Source organism: Callithrix jacchus, chromosome 8, assembly GCF_049354715.1.
Source record: "Callithrix jacchus isolate 240 chromosome 8, calJac240_pri, whole genome shotgun sequence".
In the NCBI taxonomy this organism is placed as follows: Eukaryota; Metazoa; Chordata; class Mammalia; order Primates; family Cebidae; genus Callithrix; species Callithrix jacchus.
Genome location: NC_133509.1, coordinates 123257003 through 123273639, shown reverse-complemented (window position 1 = coordinate 123273639; position 16637 = coordinate 123257003). Strand labels below are relative to the sequence as shown.

The 16637-nt window shown below is 36.2% G+C and overlaps 1 protein-coding gene across 4 annotated transcripts in view; it reads right to left on the bottom strand.

Annotated features, from left to right (window-relative positions):
• The window catches only part of SPATA7 (spermatogenesis associated 7), a 56145-nt gene that overhangs the window by 25909 nt on the left and 13599 nt on the right, over positions 1-16637 (bottom strand). The window lies entirely within an intron of this gene.

Below are 16637 nucleotides of genomic sequence, written 5' to 3'. Positions count from 1 at the left end.
ATTAGTTTTTTGGTCTTGTTAGAGTAATAAATGGAACATTTTTCTTGTTAAATGTTATGACATGTAAATAAAAATCCATATACTTTCCTATATAAAGAGTTACTAACACATTTCAAAAATTTATTTCGCATGTACCTCTAGAAATTAACTAATACATTTAATTTATAGAAATTCTAAATAAATTAACTATTTAAGTAATACAAATAATGTAGTGAGGTTTGTGTAATTACAAAGAAAATGCCAACAAGATATGACAAACTGGCCAAGGCTAAGGGCATAATAAAGTAATTCTTAGCAGTTATTCACAGAGATACGAAGGTTACAAATGCTTAAACATGTTATTTGTGACTATGTAATCACCAAATACGTAAAAGAGCCTTTGAACTAGTCTGCAGACTTATTCCCCAAATGAAATATTAATACCATCATATTCCATTAAAATATTAAATTTATATGACTTCAAAAAGTGACATTACATTTTAAAAACATTAGTGTGATCAGAGCACCTAACTTCTGTTTCTCTTGTGGAAATACAAACAAAAAAGTAGTTTCATACTTTAGGGTGCTTTAAGTCAGGCACCGACTAAAGATTAAAAATAGTGAAATGGAAGCTAGCCAAATTTCAGAATTAAGTAGAAGGTTGACTATCAGTAAAATGAAGTGTCTTTTCATACAAAATGTAAAATCTATTGGAATTGATTCCAACTGAGTGGCTAAGATCAAGTCTAAAATCATCTTCATTTAAATCAGAATTTATAAAAATGTCTAAAAGCTTAAAAAACTCTAAGGTAATTTATATGTATATATAACTTTAGTTATAATTACTGAAGGAGATTATAAGCATGCTAAAGTAAATAGGTTGACTTGTCATTAAAAATGACTGAAATATTACTTTAAGGCTATTCTATCTTCAAATAGCTGCTTAATGAATTTATTAGCTAAATCATAGTAAATAATGCTTGTGGAGTGAATTAAATAGTACCTTCTCAGTTGGATTATCTTACTTATAGGTAAAATAGGTGGATTATAAAAAAAAGTCCTCAGACACTATCATTATAAAAATGTTATTTTGTATTGTCAAGTCTACCTATTTATTTATAAGTAAAGCTTCTTCACATCATCTACAAAAACCAACTCCAAATGAGTCACATTCCTAAATTTAAGAGCTGAAACTATATAACTCTTAAATTAGACAACCAAAATTTAAAATGCTAGCTGGGCACAGTGGCTCATGCCTATAATCCCAGCACTTTGGGAGACTGAGGCTGGAGGATCGCTTGAGGTCAGGAGTTTAAAACCAGCCTGGTCAACATGGTAAAACCCTGTCTCTACTACAAAAAAAAAAAAAAAAAAAAAAAATTAGCCGGGCGGTCGGGTGCGGTGGCTCACGTCTATAATCCTAGCACTTTGGGAGGCCGAGGTGGGTGGATAACCTGAGGTCAGGAGTTCAAGACCAGTCTGGCCATCATGGTGAAACCCCATCTTTAAAACCAAACAACAACAACAACAAATTAGCCAGGCATGGTAGAGTGCACTTGTAGTCCCAGCTACTTAGGAGGCTGAGGCAGAAGAATTGCTTGAATCCAGGAGGCGGAGGTTTCAGTGAGCTGAGATTGAGGCACTGCACAGCATGGGCAACAAGAATGAGACTCTGTCTCAAAATAAATACATTAAAAACATTTACACTTTTTCAAAAGCCACACATGAGAAAAAGGCAAGTCACATATGTGGAAAATATATTTTCAAATCATGTATCTAATAAATAACTTGTATTCAGAACACAAAATTAATTTACAAATCAATAATAATAAGACTTTAAACCAACAAAAAACAAAAAAGACAAAGGGCATTATATAATGGTAAAGGGATCAATGCAACAAAAAGAGCCAACTATCATAAATATTTATGCACCCAAAACTTAAACACCCAGATTCATAAAGCAAGTTATTAGAGACCTACAAAGAGACTCACACTGCCACACAATAATAGCGGGAGACTTTAACACCCCACTGTCAATATTGGACAGATCAACAAGACAGAAAATTAACAATGAACTCAGCTCTGGACCAAGCAGACCAAACAGAGATCTACAGAACTCTCCATCCCAGATCAACAGAATATACATTCTTCTCAGCACTATATTGCACTTACTCTAAAATTGACCACATAATTGGAAGTAAAACACTCCTCAGCAAATGCAAAAGAATGGAAATCACAACAGTCTCTAGGACCACAGTGCAGTCAAATTAGAACTCAGGATTAAGAAACTCACTCAAAACCACAGAACTACATAGCAACTGAACACCCTGCTCTTGATTGACTACTGGGTAAATAACAAAATTAAGGCAGAAATAAATATGCTACTTAAAACCAATGAGAACAAAGACACAACGTACCAGAATCTCTGGGACACAGCTAAGCAGTAGAGGGAAAATTACAGCACTAAATGCCCACAGGAGAGAGCGGGAAAGATCTAAAATCGACACCCTAACATCACAGTTAAAAGAACTAGAGAAGCAAGAGCAAATTCAAAAGCTAGTAGAAGACAAGAAATAACCAGGATAAAAGCAGAACTAAAGGAGATAGACACAAAAAACCCTTAAAAAAAAAAATCAATGAATCCAGGAGCTGTTTTTTGAAAAGATTAACAAAATAGATAGACCGCTAGCCAGACTAATGAAGAAAAGAGAGAAGAGCAGACACAATACAAAATGATAAAGGGGATATCATCACTGATCCCACAGAAATGCAAACTACCATCAGAGAATACTATAAACACCTCTATGCAAATAAACTAGCAAACCTAGAAGGACTGAATAAAGTCCTAGACACGTACACCCTCCCAAGGCTAACAAATTGAATCCTTAAATAGACCAATAATAAGTTCTGAAATTGAGGCAGTAATTAATAGCCTATCAACCTAAAAAAGCCCACGACCAGATGGATTCACAGCCGAATTCTACCAGAGGTACAAACAGAACCAATAACAAAAATCACATGATTATCTCAAAAGATGCAGAGAAGGCCTTTGATAAAATTCAACACCCCTTCATGAAGCTAAAAATCTTCATAAACTATGTATTGATGGAACGTACCTCAAAATAATAAGAGCTATTTATGACAAACCCATAGCCAGTATTATACTGAATGGGCAAAAGCTGGAAGTATTCCCTTTGAAAAGTGGCACAAGACAAGGATGTCCTCTCTCATCACTCCTATTCAACATAGTATTGGAAGTTCTGCCCAGGGCAATTCAGGCAAGAGAAAGAAAGAAAGAGTATTCAAATGGGAAATGAGGAAGTCAAATTGTCTCTGCTTACAGATAATATGATTGTATATTTAGAAAACCCCATCTCAGCCCAAAATCTCCTTAAGCTGATAAAATAACTTCAGCAAAGTCTCAGGATACAACTCAATGTGCAAAAATCACAAGCATTCCTATACATCTACAATAGACAAACAGCCAAATCATCAGTGAACTCATATTCACAATTGCTACAAAAAGAATAAAATACCTAGGAATAAAACTTCAAGGGATGTGAAAGACTTCTTAAAAGAGAACTATAAACCACTGCTCAAGGAAGTAAGAGAGGACATAAACAAATGGAAAAGCATGCCATGCTCACGGATGGTAAGAATCAATATTGTGAAAATGGCCATAGTGGCCCAAATTAATTTATAGATTCAATGCTATCCCCATCAAGCTACCACTGACTTTCTTAACAGAATTAGAAAAAAAAACCAACTAATTTAAATTTCATATGGAACCAAAAAAAAAGCTCATGTAGCCAAGACAATCATAAGCAAAAAGAACAAAGCTGGAGGCATCATGTTACCTGACTTCGAACTACACTACAAGGCTACAGAAACCAAAACAGCATAATACTGGTACCAAAACAGATATATAGACCAATGGAACAGAACAGAGGCCTCAGAAATACCACCACACATCTACAACCATCTGATCTTTGACAAACCTCACAAAAACAAGCAATGGGGAAAGGATTCCCTATTTAATAAATGGTGCCCAGAAAACTGGCTAGCCATATACAGAAAACTGAAACTGGACCCCTTCCTTACACCTTCTACAAAAATTAACTCAAGATGGATTAAAGACTTAAACATAAGACCTAAAACCATAAAAACTCTTGAAGAAAACCTAGGCAATTTCAGGACATAGGCATGGGCAAAGACTTCATGACTAAAACACCAAAACCAATGGCAACATGAGCCAAAATTGACAAATGGAATCTAATTAAACTAAAGAGCTTCTGCACATTAGAAGAAACTATCGATAGAGTGAATAGGCAAGTTACAGAATGGGAGAATTTTTTGCAATGTATGTATCTGACAAAGGGCTAGTATCTAGAATCTACAAGGAACTTTAATAAATTTACAGGAAGAAAACAACCCATCCCATCAAAATGTGGATGAAGTAATATGAACAAAGAAGCCATGTATATGGCCAACAAACATATGAAAAAAAGCTCATCATCACTGGTCATTAGAGAAATGCAAATCAAAACCACATTGAGATACCATCTCAAACCAGCTAGAAGGAGATCATTAAAAAGTCAGGAAACAGATGCTGGAAAGGATGTGGAGAAACAGGAACACTTTTACACTTTTAGTATGCGTGTAAATTAGTTCAACCACTGTAGAAGACGGTGTGGCAATTCCTCAAGGATCTAGAACCAGATACAATTTGATCCAGCAATCCCATTACTGGGTATATACTCAAAGGATTAGAAATCATGCTACTACAAAGACATATGCACATGTATGTTTATTGCAGCACTGTTCACAATAGCAAAGAATTGGAACCAATTCAAATGCCCATCAATGATAAACTGGATAAAGAAAATGTGGCACATATACACCACGGAATACTATGCTGCCATAAAAAAGGATGAGTTCATGTCCTTTGTAGGGACATGAATGAGGCTGGAAACCATCATTCTCAGCAAATTAACACTGGAACAGAAAACCAAACACTACATATTCTCACTCGTAAGTGGGAGTTGAACAATGAAAACGCATGGACACAGGGAAGGGAACACCACACACCAGGGCATGTTGAGGGGTGGGGAGCTAGGGGATGGGTTGATGGGTGCAGCAAACCACCATGGCACATTTAAACCTATGTAACAAACCTGCACATTCTGCACATGTATCCTAGAACTTAAAGTATAATAATAATCATAATACCTGGATACTTTTTAGTCAATATTTTTCTTCTGTAAGGAAATTATATACAAATGCAATTGTGGAAACTAATTACGAATAGATTAAGTATCATTTTGCTTTGTAAATATGCTTAATAGAACTTCTTCTTTTTCCAATAATAAAAGATAGAATGCAAAAAAAAAGAAGAAAAAAAAGAAGATTAGTGGTTGCCTGAGGCTAGGGATAGGAATTTGCAGCATGGCTGCAAATGGGTACAAAGGATCTTCATAAAATGATGAAAATGTTCTAAAATTGGTTTGTGGTTGTACAATTCTGTAAATTTAGTAAAAGTCAGTGAATCTTATAGCATGTAAATTATTTTTCAATAAAACTTTTATAAAAATTAAATTATTTAAATAATTCAACAAACTATATTCTGGTTTAGGTACTATGAAGATTGAAAGGATCAAGTCAGTAGCCTGCTATGACAGAGAGGTACAGAGTAGCTTATAAAAACAGAGATGACTGAAATCCAGAGCTTTCTTTTTTTATGTGTCTAGAAAGCCTGTTTCTAAGCTAAATTCATTATAATGAAAAATTACATAATGAACTTTATAATTTTCATACAATTATATAAAATGTAAACATATAAAAATTTATAATGTAAAATATAATGAAGAATGATTATTAATCACATTTAATTTGAGATTACAATATTTGCAATTACTCTAAGCCATCACAATTTGGTTTATATAGCAAAAAAAAAAAAAACTCCTGCCTTAACTGACTAAAAGAAGAAAATACCAGGGATAAATAAGCCCTAGCTAAATCTAAATTTTAAAAACAAAATATGGAAGCAATTCTTTAAATACCCCCTATATGCTGTCAAATTCCAAATTTTTAGCTCGATTCTGGAACTGTCTCATGAATTCCAGACTTGCACTCCAACTGCCTCCTTCGGTTGCCAACTGGCTATGTAACAGGCATTTACTTCAAAGTTAATGACCAACACTGAACTACTGATTTGCTTTCTCCTCTCATGCTTTTCCTATGAAATCATAACTCCATCCTTTTGGCTGACAGGTTCTAAGTCTTGGAAGTCATTTTTGACTCACTCCTCTTTTTTCTCTCCCACTATAGCTATATCCAATCTCTCGGTAAATACTATTGACACACATTTGAAGTGTTTCCAGAATCCAACTATTTCAATCTCTCTCTATACCGCAACCACTCTGGTCCAAGTCACCAGTATTTCTCATCTGGATTATTTATTGTCTTCTAACTAGTCATTCTGCTTCTGTAATTCCCTCTTACAGACTATTCTCAACTATGAACCTAAAAGGGATGCTTTTAAAAGTGGCCGTGCTACTCCTCTCTTCAAGACCCACCAATGGCTTGCAATTTCATTCAGAGTAAAGGCCAAAGTCTTTGCAATGGTCACTGCCTTTTATCATCTGCATCCCTCTGTCCCATCTCAGTGCTTCATCTATTACTCTTTACTTGGCTTATTTCATACCAACTATACAGCTCCCCTTGCTGTTTTTTGATAACACCAATCATGACACCATTTCGAGGCTTTTATACTTGCTGTGACCTCTGTCTGGACTGCTTTTTCCCCAGGAAGCCACATGACTCTTCCTTAATCCTTTCAGGTCTCTGCTCAATTGTCACCTTATCAGCAAGGCCTTCTCCTCCAAGGGACTCTCAGCCATTTTTTTCCACTGCATTTATTACCATATGAGATATTCTTTATTTGTATTTGCTTATTGTCTCTTCCAACTACAGTGTAAACTCTACAAGAGCAGGAAATTTGTCTTGTCCACCTCTTTAGTCCCAGCCCTTAGAATAGCATCTAGCACACAGCAGAGGCCTAATAAATATTTACCCAATAAATCAATGAATAAACTCTAGCAAACTAAATGTTATTCAGAATGACTATTTTAATTGTGTGATTTGGATTTTACCTCTTTTTTTTTAAGATGGAGTTTCACTCGTTGCCCAGGCTGGAGTGCAACGGCACGATCTTGGCTCACTGCAACCTCCACCTCCTAGGTTCAAGCGATTTGCTTGCCTCAGCCTCCCACATAGTTGGTGTAACAGATGCCTGCCACCATACACAGCTAATTTTTTGTAGTTTTAGTAGAGACAAGGTTTCACCACGTTGGCCAGGCTGGTCTCAAACTCCTGACCTTAGGTGATCCACCCACCACAGCCTCCCAAAGTGCTGGGATTACAGGCATGAGACACTGCACCTGGCCAAGTTTTACTTTTTAAATTTGTTTTAAATTTTTTTTTGAGACAGAGTCTTACTCTGTTGCCTAGGCTGGAATGTAGTGGCATTATCTTGGCTCACTGTAACCTCTGCCTGCTGGGTTCAAGTGATGAGAATCGCTTAGCCTCCCGAGCAGCTGGGATTACAGGTGAGCACTACCATACCCAGCTAATTTTTGTATTTTTAGTAGACGAAGCTTTGCCATATTGACAAGGCTGGTCTCAAACTCCTGACCTCAGTTGATCCACCCACCTCAGCCTCCCGAAGTGTTGGGATTATAGGCATGAGCCATTGCGACTGGCCTTGTTTTACATTTAGTAGAGAAATAAAATATTTTAAAATTCAGATCTCTCTATGGCTTTATATTTACTTTTGGCCTGCTTCATTTTTCCTTCATATGGCTTTACGTTTTTAAAACATCATTGATCCAACTAGAATTTTATACTAGAAAAAGGAAGCAAATTGGAGAATTAACTTTTATTTCTCAAATGGCTAGCCAATTTTCAGATCACTATTTATTATTACATACATACACATTTGATATGCCATCTTTTAAATACAAAAAATTCCTGCATGTACATCTTATGTCAGAATTCCATATATATGTTTTGTTTATTCAGTTTCTTTAATGTATGTTAGTATCAAACTTTTAAATAGCTGCATACTTTTATTTATTTATCTATTTTATTTATTTATATTTTGAAACAGATTCTCATTCTGTCACCCAGGCTGGAGTGCAGAGGCAGTCTTGGCTCATTGCAACCTCCGCCTCCTGGGTTCAAGTAATTCTCCTGCCTCAGCCTTCTGAGTGGCTGAGATTACAGGCATGCACCACTACACCTGGCTAATTTCTGTATTTTTAGTAGAGACAGGGTTTCACCATGTTGGTCAGGCTGGTCTTGAACTCTGAACCTCAAGTGATCCTCCCGCCTTGGCCTCCCAAAGTACTGCGATTGCAGGCATGGACCATCACACCTGATCTAAAATACTTTTAAATACTTAGTAGGGCTCCAAATATTTCCTCCCATTCTATAAGTTGCCTATGCACTCTGTCAGTTGTTTCCTTTGCCACACAAAAGCTTCTGAGTTTGTTGTAATTCCATTTGTCTATTTTTGCTTTTGTTGCCTGGCTTTTGGAGTCATATCCAAAAATATTACTGCCCAGATTAACACCAAGAAGCTTTTTTTCTATGTTCTCTTCCAGTAGTTTTATGGATTCAGGCCTTATATTTAATGTTTTAATCCATTTTGAGCCTATTTTTGTATGAGTTGATTTCTGTATATGGCTTAAAAGTCCATTTTCATCTTTCTGCATGGGGATATCCAGTTTTCCCAGAGTCATTCATTAATGACACAACCCTTTCCCCATTGTGTTTTGGTACCCTTTTGAAGATCAGTTGACTATAAATACATGGATTTATTTCTGGGTTCTCCATTCTTTCCCACTGGTCTGAGATGTGCTTTGATGCCAGTATCATACTGTTTTGATTACTGTAGCTTTGAAATATATCTCGAAATTAGAACGTGTGATTCCTCCAGTCTTGTTTTTCTTGCTCATGGCTCTTTTGCTTATTTGTGATCTTTTGTGGTCCCACATGAATTTTAGAATTCTTTGTTCTATTTCTGTAAAAAACGTAGAATGTCTTTGGGATATTGATAGGGATTGCAGTGAATTTAAAAAACACTTTAGTAGTATAAAACTTATAATGATTCCAATTAATAAACATAAATGTCTTTCATTTATCTGTCTTTTAAAATTTCCTTTGTTGATGTTTTATAGTTTTCCGTGTACAAGTTTTTCACTTTTTAAAGGTTATTCCTAAGCATTTTATTCTTTCTGTTGCTGTTGCAAATGGCATTATTGTCTTACTTTCCTTTTCAGATGTTGTGTACAGAAATGCCACTGGTTTTTGTACATTAATTTTATATCCTGCAACTATATTGAATTCTTTTATTGTAACTTTTTTTTTTTTTGCGAGAGGGTCTTCCTCTGTTGCCCATGCTAGAGTTCAGTGGCACAGTCAAGGCTCACTGCAAACTTGACTTCCTGGGCTCGAGACATCTTCCTGCCTCAGCCCCCAATGTAGCTATGATTATGGGTATGTGTCACCATGCCTGGTTAATTTTTAGTTTTTTTATTTTGTAGGGACACAGTCTATGTTGCCAGGCTGGCCACTCCTGGCTTCAGGTGATCTCCTCACCTTTGTCCCCCAAAGTATTGCAATTACAGGTGTGAGCCTGCAGAAGAAAGCTTTACTTCTTTGTTTCTAATTTGTATGCCTTTTATTTCTTTTTCTTGTCTAATTGCTCTGGCTAGGACTTCCAGTACTATGTTAAATAGAGGTAACACAAGTTGGGAATCCTTGCCTTATACCAGATCTTAGAGGAAAAGCTTTATTTTCATTAAGCATCATGTTACCTGTGGGATTTTCATATACAGCTTTCATGCTATTAAGTTCCTTCTATTCCTATTTTGTTCAGTTTATCATGAATGGATACTGAATTTTGTCAAACAGTTTTCTGCATTTACTGAGATGATTGTGTAGTTTTTAATCTTTCACTGTTAGTGTGGTACATCACATTGGTTGATTTGCATATGTTGAACCACCTTAGTATTTCAGAGATAAATCTGACTTGGTCATGGTATTTGATTATTTTAACATGCAGTTGAATTCAGTTTGCTGGTATTTCACTATAGATTTTTGCACTTATGTTAATTAGGTATATTGGCCTGTAGTTTTATTTCCTTGTGGTGTCTTTGTCTGGTTTTGGCATCAGGTGGTGCTAGTCTCATAAAGTGAGTTTGGAAGTATTCCCACTTCTATTTTTATAAGAGTTTAAGGAGGACTGGTACTATCTTTCTTTGACTGTTTGGTAAATTTACCTACGAACCCATCTGTCCCTGGGCTATTCTTTGTTGGGAGGTTTATTTTTTATTTTTGAGATGTTATCTCACTCTGTCACCAAGGCTGGAGTGCAGTGGCATGATGTCAGCTCACTGCAACCTCCGCCTTTGAGATTCAAGTGATTCTCCTGCCTCAGCCTCCTGACCAGCTGGGATTACAGGTGTGTACCACCACACCCAGCTAATTTTTTTGTATTTTTTAGTAGAGATAGGGTTTCACCATGTTGGCCAGGATGATCTCAAACTCCTGACCTCAAGTAATCTGCCCGCCTTGGCTTCCCAAAGTGCTGGGATTCCAGGTGTAAGCCACCACATCTGGCCTCTGTTGGGAGGTTTTTGATTAATGATTCAATCTCTTCGTTTGTATTAGTCTATTCAGGATATTTTTTCTTGATTCAGTTTTTGTAGATTGTATGTTTCTAGGGATTTACCCATATGGGCTTAGTTTCTTCTTTTTCTAGTTCCTTGAGGTATACAATTAGGTTGTTTGAAATCTACTTTTTAAATGTAAGTATTCATCACTATAAACCATTCTCTTAGTATTAATTTTGCTGCATTCTGTAAGTTTTGGTATATTGTGGTTTTGTTTCCATTTGCCTCAAGATATTATAAAAATTGTTTCAATTTCTTCTTTGACTCAATGCTTGTTCAAGAATGTGTTGTTAAGTTTCCATGTATTTGTGAATTTCCCATTTTCTTACTGCTATTAATTTTTAGTTTTATTTCATTCTGGTTGAAAAAGATACTTGGAATAATTTTAATCTTCTTAAATATTTTATGTCTGGTTTTGTGGCCTAATATGAGATCTATCCTGAAGAAGGTCTCATGTGCACTTGAGAAGAGTGTGTACTCTTCCACAGGGTGTAAGGGTTTGTATATATCTGTTAAACTCCTTTGGTCTATTGTGTTGTTTAAGTCAGCTGTTTAAATGATTTCTGTCTGGGGTATCTATCCATTACTCAAAGTAGATTATTGAAGTCTACTATTGTTGTATCATTGTTAATTTCTCCCTCAGATCTGTCCATAATTGTTTGATATATTTAAGAGTTCTGATGTTGGTATACATATAATCGTTACATCTCCCTGTTGAGTTGACCCTTTAAAAATTATATAACATCCATTGTCTCTACAGATCATTTAAATTTGTTGTTTAAGAATAGCAACACCTGATTTCTTTTGATTATCATCTGCATGGAATCTCCTTTACCATCTCTTCACTTTCAGCATATATGTGCCCTCATTCTATAAGAATGAGACTCTCTCAGCCCAAAATCTCCTGAAACTGATAAGCAACTTCAGCAAAGTCTCAGGATACAAAATCAATGTGCAAAAATCACAAGCATTCCTATACAGCAATAACAGACTTAAAGAGAGCCAAATCAAGAACAATCTGCCATTCACAATTGCTACAAAGAGAATAAAATACCTAGGAATACAACTAACAAAGAATGTAAAGGACCTCTTCAAGGAGAACTACAAACCACTGCTCAACGAAATAAGAGAGGACACAAACAGATGGAGAAACATTCCATGCTCATGGTTAGGAATAATCAATATCATGAAAATGGCCATACTGCCCAATGTAATTTACAGATTCAATGCTATCCCCATTAAGCTACCAATGACCTTCTTCATGAAACTGGAAAAAACCACCTTAAACTTCATATGGAACTAAAAGAGAGCCTGCATAACCAAGTCAATTCTAAGCAAAAAGAACAAAGCTGGAGGCATCATACTGCTTGACATCAAACTATACTACAAGGCTACAGTAATCAAAACAGTATGGTCCTGGTACCAAAACAGAGATATAGACAAATGGAACAGAACAGAGCCCTTGGAGGCAACACCACACATCTACAACCATCTGATCTTTGACAAACCTGACAAAAACAAGCAATGGGGAAAGGATTCCCTGTTAATAAATGGTGTTGGGAAAACTGGCTAGCCATGTGCAGAAAGCAGAAACTGGACACCTTACACTAAAATTAACTCCAGATGGATTAAAGACTTAAACATAAGACCTAACACCATAAAAACCGTAGGAGAAAATCTAGGCAAAACCATTCAGGACATAGGAGTAGGCAAGGACTTCATGACCAAAACACCAAAAGCACTGGCAACAAAAGCCAAAATAGACAAATGGGACCTAATCAAATTCCACAGCTTCTGCACGACAAAATAGTCACTAGAGTGAATCAGCAACCAACAGAATGGGGAAAAATTTTTGCAATCTACCCGTCTGACAAAGAGCTAATATCCAGATTCTACAAAGAACTAAAACAGATTTACAAGAAAAAAACAAGCCCATTCAAAAGTGGGCGAAAGATATGAACAGACACTTTACAAAAGAAGACATATATGAGGCCAAAAAACATGAAAAAATGCTCATCATCACTGGTCATTAGAGAAATGCAAATCAAAACTACATTGAGATACCGTCGCATATCAGAATGGCGATCATTAAAAAATCTGGAGACAACAGATGCTGGAGAGGATGTGGAGAAATAGGAACACTTTTACACTGCTGGTGGGAGTGTAAATTAGTTCAACCATTGTGGAGGACAGTGTGGCGATTCCTCAAGGACCTAGAAATAGAAATTCCATTTGACCCAGCAATCCCATTACTGGGTATATATCCAAAGGATTATAAATTGTTCTACTATAAGGACACATGCACACAAATGTTCAATGCAGCACTATTTACAATAGCAAAGACTTTGAACCAACCCAAATGCCCATTGATGATAGACTGGACAGGGAAAATGTGGCACATATACACCATGGAATACTATGCAGCCATCAAAAACGATGAGTTTGTGTCCTTTGTAGGGACATGGATGAACCTGGAAACCATCATTCTCAGCAAACTGACACAAGAACAGAAAATCAAACACTGCATGTTCTCACTCATAGGTGGGTATTGAACAGTGAGAACACATGGACACAGGGAGGGGAGCATCACACACTGGAATCTGTTAGGGGAAATAGGGGAGGGACAGTGGGGGTAGGGAGTTTAGGAGAGATAGCATGAGGAGAAATGCCAGATATAGGTGATGGGGAGGAAGGCAGCAAATCACACTGCTATGTGTGTACCTATGCAACAATCTTGCATGTTCTTCACATGTACCCCAAAACCTAAAATGCAATTAAAAAAAAAAGTGAGACTCATAAACAGCATAACACTGGACTTTTAAATTTTATTCATTGAGCCACTCTATGCCTTTGATTGGGAATTTAAACTATTTACATTTAAAGAAAATTTTTGGTAAGTGAGAACTTACTACTGCCACTTTGTTAACTGATTCTGTTTTGCAATTGTTTTGTTGTTCTACTCTTCTCTTTGTTATTTTATGCTTTTTTGGGGGAGTGATTAGCTTTGATTCTTTTATATGTATCTATTAAAAGTTTTTTTCTTCTTTGTGGTTATCCTGTTTGCATAAAATATTTTGTAGTTGTAACCATCTATTTTTTAAGTGATAACAACTTAACTTCAACTTCATACAAAACTCTACACTTTTTTTTGAGACAGGGTCTTACGCTGTTGCCCAGCCTGGAGTGCAGTGGTGTGATCATCGCTCACTGCAGCCTTGACCTCCCTGGGCTCAGGTGATCTTTCCACCTCAGCCTCCTGAGTTGCTGGGTCCATAAGCACATGCCACTATGCCAGGCAAATTTTTTGAAAAGATGGGGTTTTGCCACATTGCCCAGGATGGTCTTGAACTCCTAGGCTCAAGTGATCTGCCCAAGGTGTTAGGATTACAGGCGTGAGCCACCATGCCTGGCTAACTCTACACTTTTACTCCCTCTTCCAATACTTTGTATTCTTATAATGAGAGATCACTTCTTTTTATATTGTATATCCATTAACAAACTTTTGCGGTTATCGTTATTTTTAACATTGTCTTTTCATTTTTATATTAGGGTTTTTTAACAAACAGAAATGTTATCTTTTACACATCTATATGTGGGCCCTGTAGAAAATCGTAAAGGGAACCCAAGCCATATGAAGTTCTCCTTTAAAGGAAAGAAATTATCTCAATATGTAATAAAGCAGCATATATTAGAGTTTAAAGTATTTTATGTACCACCATTACATTGTTATATTAATATATTTATCAGCAAGACTTACGTTTTCATATTGCTGGTCAATACATTTTTGTTTCAACTTGAAGAAATCCTTGGGGCAATTCTTGTAAGTCAGATCTAGTAGTGATGAACTCCCTCAGTTTTTTTAGCTTGAGAAAGACTTTCTCTTTTTCATTTAAAAAAGTAGTTTTCCTAAGTAAAATATTCTTGGCAGTTTCTTTTTCTTTCAGAATTTTGACTATTTCAACTCATCTTCTCTTGGCTTGCAAGACTGCTGTGAGAAATTACCCCTGATGGTTTTGCATAGGATTCCGCATTTGTGATAAGTTGCTTTTCTCTTGCTATGTTCAAAATTCTCCCTTTGTCTTTGATTTTTGACAATTTAATTACAATGTGTCTTGGAATAGACCTCTTTATGTTCAATTTATCTGGAATCCTTTGGACTTTGTGAATCTAATCTATTTCATTTCCTAGATTTGGGAAGTTTCCCAGTCATTATTTCTTTAAACAAACTTTCTGCCAGTCTCCCCTTCTGAAACTCCCATAGTATGCACGATTTGCTGATGATGTACCCTAGATCTCTAGGCTTTTTGTTTTTTCACTCTTTTTCAACTGTTTTTCTCCTGACTGAATAATTTTCAATTACCTGTCTTAAAGTTTCCCGATTATTCTACCTTATTAAATCTTCAGTTAAAACCCTCTACTGTATTTTTCATTTTATTAATTGTATCCTTCAGCTTTAGAATTTGCTTCTTTAAAAATTTTCTTTGTTGTACTTCTCATTTTGTTCATGTATTGTTTCCTTGATCTCTTTGAGTTGTCTATCTGTGTTCTCTTGCCAAACTTCTTCAAAACAACTGTTTTGAGTTTTTATCAGGCAATTCACAGATCTCTATATCTTGGGGTTTATTATTAGAAATGTATTGTGTTCCTTTGGTAGTGTCCTGTTTCCTGTATTTTTATGTGCTCCATGTAGACATGCATTGCTGTCTATGCATTTGAAGAAGTACTCACCTCTTCCAGACTTTGCGTTCTGGCTTAAATAGGGAAATTATCCATCGTAATTGTGGATAATTATGATGTGGTGTGTGTGAGCCCACCAGCTCAATGGGGTGTGCATCTGTATCAATTCTGAAGATATGTAGGGGTGCTGGGTATGTGTGATGGTGCCAGGTCTGGGAGGGGAATGTGAAGGGTAAATTTGGATTTTAAACCCAAAAGGTTGGTTGAGTAAAAGGATTAATATATATATTCAGGCATTTTTCTTTTTAAAGGGGGAGGATAATTTTATTGTATATATCTTTTTTCAGAAGATTATTACCAGTATGAAAATTTTGCAAAGCTTTTCTAATTAAAGTTGACACACAGTTAAAGAGGATTATTTGCTCTCACAACAATTAGATAAAATCATCTTAATTCAAATGGTCCAGGTATTTAAAACATAAATGCTGAAGCAGTTTTGTGCTATAAAAAAGTTACTAATATGATACAGAAGAAAACAATATAAAGCACCAAAATTAAAAATCTGGAAGGGTCGTTAGAAATCATCTAATTACCTTCCATTTCACAAAAAATGGTGGTTAGAGGTAAAATGACTTGCCCATATAACTTGTATGTAGTGACCAAACGTCTTTAAAAATATGTACTGGCTGGGTGCGGTGGCTCAAGCCTGTAATCCCAGCACTTTGGGAGGCTGAGGCGGGTGGATCACAAGGTCAAGAGATCGAGACCATCCTGGTCAACATGATGAAACCCCATCTCTACTAAAAATGCAAAAAATTAGCTGGGCATGGTGGCGCGTGCCTGTAATCCCAGCTACTCAGGAGGCTGAGAGGCAGGAGAATTGCCTGAACCCAGCAGGCGGAGGTTGCGGTGAGCAGAGATTGCGCCATTGCACTCCAGCCTGGGTAACAAAAGCGCACTCCAGCCTGGGTAACAAGAGCGAAACTCCATCTCAAAAAAAAAAAAAAAGTACTAAGAAGTCTCTACTCTTGCCTAACATGACTTTTTTCCTCCTTTAAATTTATTCCAATCTAATTTTCCTTCAAAAATATAACAACCTACAGGAAGGTTTGTTGCAAACATAAAAAGAATAGAAGGGGGAGAATACAAAGTGTCAAGTACAAGGCCTGAAAAACACATTTGTTTGTAGCTATGAACTGTAGCTGGTAGTTACTGTCTTTTCTACATTCTATCTCTTCAACTAAG